Below are 7,926 nucleotides of genomic sequence, written 5' to 3' on the forward strand. Positions count from 1 at the left end.
ACAGGTTCTGTGTGTAAAGAAAGACACACAATTACATTAGCGTGTCCATACGGTCTATTAGACAGTAAGATACAAATGTAAAAACACAGCGCAAACCAAGAGTGGGAAGTAGAAACTTATAAATGGCCGTTTAAGTGACGCTATCGCAGAAAAAAAGGGCCGATAATAAGAGATGCAGCGATACAGACGGAAAGAGTTTGGAGGCAGAGAGACAGAGACACACAGAAGGTGTGAGCAATTAAATGTGCTAAACCATCTGTCCAATAACCTGCATGCATGCTGTGGCTCCCAGATTACTCAGCAAACTGCAGCAACACACACACACACACACACACACATATACGGACACATGAATGCCAACACATCTACACAGAGAAATTGTTTTCAGAGGTCTGAATTTGGGGAGCGGGGTTTTAACCTAAATACGTTTTAAATTGTGCCCTACTGGCCGTTTGTACACAGCAGTGTTGGACCTGCCTCATTTCCTGTCTAGACAGGATGTTTTTATTCAGGGAGAGATGAATGGCTATGCATCTAGTTTTTTTTTTAATCATTATTATTATTATTATTATTATTATTATTATTATTAGGCATATATTATCGATAAGAGATTGCACTCATTCTTGTTGGTATGGTTATATTACAACTATGCTAATTTCACTTACCTGGTATTACTTGCATGCATACATCTTTGTTATAGTTACGTTGTATCTGAAAGGTAGTGTTTGCGCCTTCGATTCAGTGAACCTTCCAAAGCAGCGCTCGGCTTCTGCTGGAGTTATTGGATTGGGCGTTTAGCTAACTGGATAACCTCATCATCGGGTGAGACCAGTGTGTTCTGCGTTAAATCGTCTTCTGCTCCCATTTGTACCTCTCATACTTAAATGAGTCAAAAAAACAGAAACTAAAAACAAAAGGACAAATACAAAGCAAAAAAAAGGAAGGGAGGAAGTTTGTCCTTGCCACTGTCTCCAAAGGTCTTGCTCATGGTGGGAACTGCTTGGTCTCTGTAATAACATTACATAGACCTGCTCTATTTGTAAAGTGTCGTGAGATGACTTTCGTTGTGATTTGGCACTATATAAATAAACTTGAATTGAAATCAGAAATGCGTTTGGCCATATCACATGCTTTAAATACTAAAGGTTGTGCATGCAGTGAGAGGAGGCGCAGTTGAACCGAAGTGCCTCTGATGGGAAAAGGAGAAAACTGTCATAACAGCTCCTTTGGCCACATTACATCATTTTAAAAACAGAGCTCTCTCTCGGGCCACCAGCGTGTCGATTTCCGTCTATTGACAACCTGCACAAGGTAGCAGGCTCCATCGTCTGATGATCGGGTGAAAACAAGACCTGTGCAACATCGGTGGAGCTCTTATCCCGCACTACCCAGCACGTCTGGTGAAAGTTGATGAAAAGTGTTGGGAGACGCTGCATGTCTGCGTATTCAACTTGAATCTACACCTCCTTGTTTCTGGCCTTTTTATAGGTGATTTCTGATCGTGTTTGTGGACGTTTAACGGTAACCGTGAATTCTGATGATTGTAGCAGTGTGTGTATGAAGTTACGACTCTGGGAAGAAGTGGTGGGACCTGCATGACTGTATGGGTTTGCGTCCATTGATTTCTTTTTTTTTTTTTTTTTTGTAATACATCTCTTTTATTAAAAATTCCTCCCGCTCCCCCAACCCCCCTCCAAAAATAAATACATTTACATTACTTCAAACATCCTGAGGGGAATTTATCCTTCTCCAGATTCCCTCTGATGAATTAAGAGCATTTCCCCCAACGAGCTGGCGCGTTGATAGAAAATTGGCCTGAAGTTTGGGGAATAGTGATTTGGTCTGTTTCCTGGCTTAACTAGAGAAAACCAACACGCAAATAACACCAGGGGAGGCACTTAAGGAGAGGAGAGGAAGTGTTGGGGGAGAGGGGTGTAGTGGAAGGAGCTCTTTCAGCATCAAAGCCAGCTAAAACGTCCCCACCAGGGACTAGGTCCCATGTTAAATACTGAACTAGATTATTAATTGCTCTACCAGCAGGACCTGTTAATAAGAACCCAAAATAGCAGCTCCTTCCTTTCTGTCTTCAACGCTTGTTCTATTTTCACTTTTTAGGCCTCTTTTCCGGAGTCTGCTTGCCGTTCTTTCTCTTTTTCTTCTTTTTATTACGCCTCGCTCAAAGTTTGCTTCACACACTCATTCACTCCTCTTGTCTGCTTGCTCAGTCGCTGACTCACTCGTTGGTTCTCACACACACACACACACACACACACACACACACACACACACACCTATTTTCTCTCAGTCCCTTTTTTTTTCACCCAATCACTCACTCACCTACTGCTTCTTTCACCAACACACTTAGTAACTGACTCACTCACTCACTCGTATTGTCTGGTCCGCTCACTTGCTCATGTTTTCTTATGTTTCACTTGTTCACCTGCTTTATGTGAATGAACTCCACACACCCGTCCGTTTGCTTCCTCACTCACTCACTCAGCCAGTCATTTGTACCATTTTTCACGGTCCCCATCTTTTGAGGGGTTCACAGCGTGTGTGTGTGTGTGTGCGTGCGTGCGTGTGTGTGTGTGTGTGCGTGTGCGTGTGCGCGCAGACTATATAGACCTCGCCTTATTTATTTTTTTTCTCACTCCCTGCTGAACTGAGGGAGGCACAATCTGCCGCTGACCTGTCACTGTACACAGAAAATGGATGCCCAACTGCACGCGTGGCTGTGTCTGTGTGTGTCTGTGTGTGTGTGTGTTTGTGTGTGTGTGTGTGTGTGCGCGCGCGCACATAGGCTGTCATCCATGTCTCTCAGCAATAAAAAAAAACGGGGGCTGTGGGAGTTGATAAATGTGCCGGCCACCTGCTTCTCACTCACATTCTGACACAAAGAGCATCGGCTGCTCTGCTGTATTAATCATCATGAACTTCCTCTGACCCCCACACACAGCGGTAGCACCTTAAAGTTAGGGAAACAGTTAGAAAACACACATCAACAGATACTCAAGATATTGCCATGGGGATCCGCATTACTTCCACCACTGTGCACGTATATATATATATATATATATATATAAAGAATATATAGAAATTATTTTATTAACTGAATCAAACACTCTGAGGACTCCCCCTCAAGGGCCCCCGTGTGTCCCAGGATCGCATCACTGGTCTAGAGGTTAAAACATCGGGACCGGAAAGGTCTTCAGTTTAAAGCTCCTAGACCCAGGAACAGCTGGGAGAGCTGGGCGATGAAGCGCAATGCCTCACACTCGGCCCTCACATGCTCAGCCACTGTTGAGTTACCAACTGGGCCGCAGCACTGGAGCCAAACTGCTGGGCGGAGCTGCTCGGTGGCTGACAGTCAGGGCAGTGGCGCTAAATAAGCAGGATAAAGCTACTGCGCCGTAGCCCCAACTCAAACTGGGCGATTTAAACATCCACGAGGGGGTGATTATAGCGACTGAGGATCACAACATCTGAACATGCAACAGCCTCAACTACAACTTAATATTGGCTTGGTCAAAAACACTTGATGACCAAAAAGTTCCGTGCACAGTGGTGGAAGTTATATGTTATATAAATTATGACACATTGTATGTTTCAAATATTATATATATATATATATATATATATATATATATTAAACTACACAACATCTGGCTTCATCTTGACTATGTTAAAATGCTGCAAATAATAATCTATTTATATTACTATATAACACTGACAGGGGCCTCCTGCCGAGAAAAATACTTTTATCTTTGATGACTTTAGTACAAGCAAATGTCCTGAGCATTATCTTCCATTTCCAAACGCACACGTTGTTTTTCCATTGCGAGTCACCTTGGCATGCCTGCGGAAATGTGCGATCTGTGTGCTGTTAGAAGACAGATATTTCTTGTAGTAGGTGATGGCAGGCGGAGTGAGCGAGCCCAAACATTCTGTTTCAATGGTGCGCAACAACTGCTTGCATGGATCAAGTAAAGTAAGCGGAGGTGAAACAGCTGTATCAATAAGATAATAAGCTGGTGCAAGCTGGCCTGTGCTGGACTAAAGTCTCAACTTGGACTTTATAATGCAACATGCCTGACAGATGCATGCTGATCATGTATCAGTTATGTTTGCTGGCAGCAGGTGTAAAGGAGGCAAGGTGCAGCTGAAAAGCAGCGAGTGTTGTCAACACACAGGCTGAAGTGCTGTGTGTGTTAGTGTGTCGCATTGCCCTGGCCAGGTGCTCCTCGAGGACTTGCGACTTGTGTGAAACAGGAGGGGGGGGGGGGACCTGTCTTGAGTCTGTGCGTAGATTGAAACGAGAGGCGTTTTCCCTGGTCTGAACTTATCAACTCCGGCACGGCAGGTAACATTAGCATTAGGCAAAGAAAGAAGAAAAAAGAAAATCCCCCCCCCCCTCCCTTTTTTTTTTCACAGAGATCAGCTTGTAAACACGATCAAGACTTGATCATGTTTTGCATTTTCCGAATGTGATCCTGCATACTGAATAATCTCATTTATCTTCCGAGGAGCTTAAATCCCTTTGGATCCGACCACCACCACAACTTTTTAAAACCTCTCCCGGTGGAGCCGTTATTTACCCCCCCCCCCCCCCCCCCCCCCCCCCCCGTTCATAAGCTCTCCCCTAGTTCTCATCTGCCTTCCTCATTTCCTCTCCTCCTCTTCTCTCTTTCCTGTCTTTTCCCCCTTCTCTTTCCCTATCGGGAGGGGGGGCTATTTGCTGACTTTAAGTGAAATCACTCAATTCTTTCAGGAAGAGACTTTGGAGACCATTGGTAACCAAGAGAGAGGGAGCGAGGAAGAAAGCAAGAAGAAAGTGTGTGTGTGTGTGTGTGTGTGTGTGTGTGTGTGAGAGAGAGAGAGAGCGCGAGAGTCCACCCTCCAAATAAGTTCCATTAATCATGGGCCAGTGTCTAATGTAACTAATATTTTACAATTAGAGGAGACAAGATGGAGCTGGGGGCCATCTATCTCCCTTACACCACATGATCATCGATTCATAAGAGCTGAGGAGAGAGAAAGAGGAGGCCGTGGCACACTAGCCCTGCAGAGAGCACACACTCGCTCACAAACAGACACACACACACACACACACACACAGACACACACATTTTGCTGGGGACATGCTGACACACATGCAGACGTTAACACGCCCGCATGCATGAGCACAGCTGCTCAGCAGGAAGCAGGAGGACGCGCGAGGATGAGGGGACGAGCTGTCACGTCAGCATTTGTTGCTATATGCTCTGCTTAAAATCAGGTGTTTGTCTTCGGTCAGTCATTCTGCTGATTGCTCTTTTGATTCGTGTGTTAGTTGATTGGTTAGGAAATGTCAGAAACTGAAAAAAAGTACAGTACACATAGTCTGTAGACTGTATCTTTTTACGCATCACGTGACAGGGCATTTTTATTTATTATAGGATAAAGCCCTTTTGGACTTTTGCTCATTTGCACAACATATTCAAGTTGCATGTTTGCGTGAATCCTTCGTCACAACCTTTGGAGGCTATCTAGAGGAAGGAGAAGGGAACACATGTCAGTCAGCCTAACTTTGTTTTCCGCTTACGAAAACAAGCTAGTGGGGGTTCTTTTTGTAGAGTATGCCCCTGGCTTTCTTATGTTATGGCTGTAGGTGTATCTGCAATGTTTACAATAAGTAAATAATGATATACATAAAGAGGAAAAGGGCCCACAGGCGGTGCCAAATCAAAAGCCACTTACGTAGCGGAGCACAATTCTGGACAACAAGGGTGGAAAGAAAGCCTAACTGCTCCCCTTCCAAACCAAACGCAGAGGGCGGCGGGCACACGTCTCTACACTGGTGTTAAACACAAATAAAATCTATGGGCGGTGTAAAAGGAAAACCCTTCGCCCCAAAGAACTGAGAGCGCGCTAACTTACAGAGGAAAAACTGTCTGGTCTCTGGTTCGACAAAGGAAACGGAAAGAGCGTGATCGTCGCCCCGGACTAGTCGGGGAAGGGACCTTATGGGTGGAGGTGGTGGAAAACAGACCAGAGAGAGGGAGGAAACGAACAACGACATGAGCAACTCCTACGGGAGTCCTTTCTCTGACCCTCCTTTTGAGGAGGAGGAAGACGGAGCCGTAGCCAGGATTTTGAAAACACTCACAAGTCCCCTGTAGCCCAACACATTTTGACCAAGTCTCAAATTTGTTTGCCTTATTTATTTATTTTTCTTATATTTTAATGATTCAGTTAACCGATCAGTTATTTTGTGTGTAAATGAAGGGTCTACACACTGCCACCAATACAATTCCGATACGGAAATAATAATTGTAATTTTGTTGGCCTAAAATTTGTTGAATTTAAATACTACAAGGTTGCTAACCCCCCTCCTCCCAACATTCCCAGAACACATTCAATGACATTCAATGTTTCCCTCTGCAATGCAACATGCAACTTCCTCAGAGGAAGACGCCGCCAGCTCTGCACCAAAACCTGGTCTGCTGTGCCCTCTGGTGGTCCAACTCGAGAGCTGCGCTGCAAGAGCCCAACTGTTCTGATGTAAAGGAGGAGGGAAAATTAGAGGCAGCCGAACAAATGAGCAAAAAAACGGGTTCATCTGCAGGTCACCATCTGCCCGGCGACCAACCGAATGCTGGCATAACTGCAACCGCTGCAGAGCGTCATCTTAGGCGCGTCAATCCGCACGTAGACGCGCCAGCACGCAGACAATTATACGACGCGCCTGCACGCATGTACAAACATGTGCTTGCACACAAGGCTGCACAACATGCCACGGAGGGAAATGAGAGGAAATGGATACTGAGGAGGGGGGGGGGGGGGACAGAGAAAATGATGAGAGAGGAAGTTAAATGAAGGGCACAAAGAGCGGTGTTCATCACGCTGTGAAAGAGGTCTCTTCAAATGTTGAAATTGCTCAGCTGAACAACGAACAGCAACACACACACACACACACACACACACACGACAGGCCGGATGGAATGAAAGATGACCTAATGTGTTCTTTAATCAGACACATGTGCGCCGTTACACGGAGACACACACCTACTCAAATGCAGGCATGGCTTACATACACACACACACACACACACACACACACACACAGTCGTTCATGCATGCCTACATGCCCACATACAAAACACACATGCACCAGAAATTTGCAATATGTGTGTGTGTGTGTGTGCGTGTGGATGTAAACCAGTCAAACAGTTACTTTCTCCGGATGTGAGCTTTATTGGGAACAGACCCACGGGTGTACGAGGAACAGACGTGGAAGATTTGCGGCAGGAGGCCCCCCACATCTGGTGCAGTGCAGCTGATCCGTTTAAAAATTAGTCAGGCATTGACCTGGGCAGCGGCTCAGCAGCCTTTGGGGTCCTGACGATAGGTTAACACAAATACGGATTCCATCAGTGCGGTGCGGATCTGGTTTCAGATGCAGAGGGTGGTGGTGGTGGGGGGTGGAGACGTGGGGGGGGGGGGGGGGGGGGTCAGCTGAAGTGGCTGGGCTGTGTGGGGAGGAAATTGTGTGTTGGGGTTAACGTTTGACGTGGGCAAGATTTTCTTGTCACTGTTACTGTTATGAACTACTTTGCAAAATGTATTTACACTCACACCACACACACACACACACACACACACACACACACACACACTTATATAACCCTAGTTTTGATGACATTCCATCGCCCATGAACTGACACTCATGCCACCTTTACTTTCATAAAAACCCATTTAAACTCAAATCTATAAAGGTCCAAAAATGGATTGAAATGGCCTGAAATAGAATGCCTGAAACTGATTGGCTGTTTCAATACTCACTGTATAAAGACATTTTGTACAACTAAGTGTAAACCGCACACCTAGAGATTACACTTGTCTTGATTGTCATGGTTTATGGTATCAACAGCATCAAATCATACAGCG

Source organism: Enoplosus armatus, chromosome 1 (assembly GCF_043641665.1).
Source record: "Enoplosus armatus isolate fEnoArm2 chromosome 1, fEnoArm2.hap1, whole genome shotgun sequence".
Classification (NCBI taxonomy): domain Eukaryota; kingdom Metazoa; phylum Chordata; class Actinopteri; order Centrarchiformes; family Enoplosidae; genus Enoplosus; species Enoplosus armatus.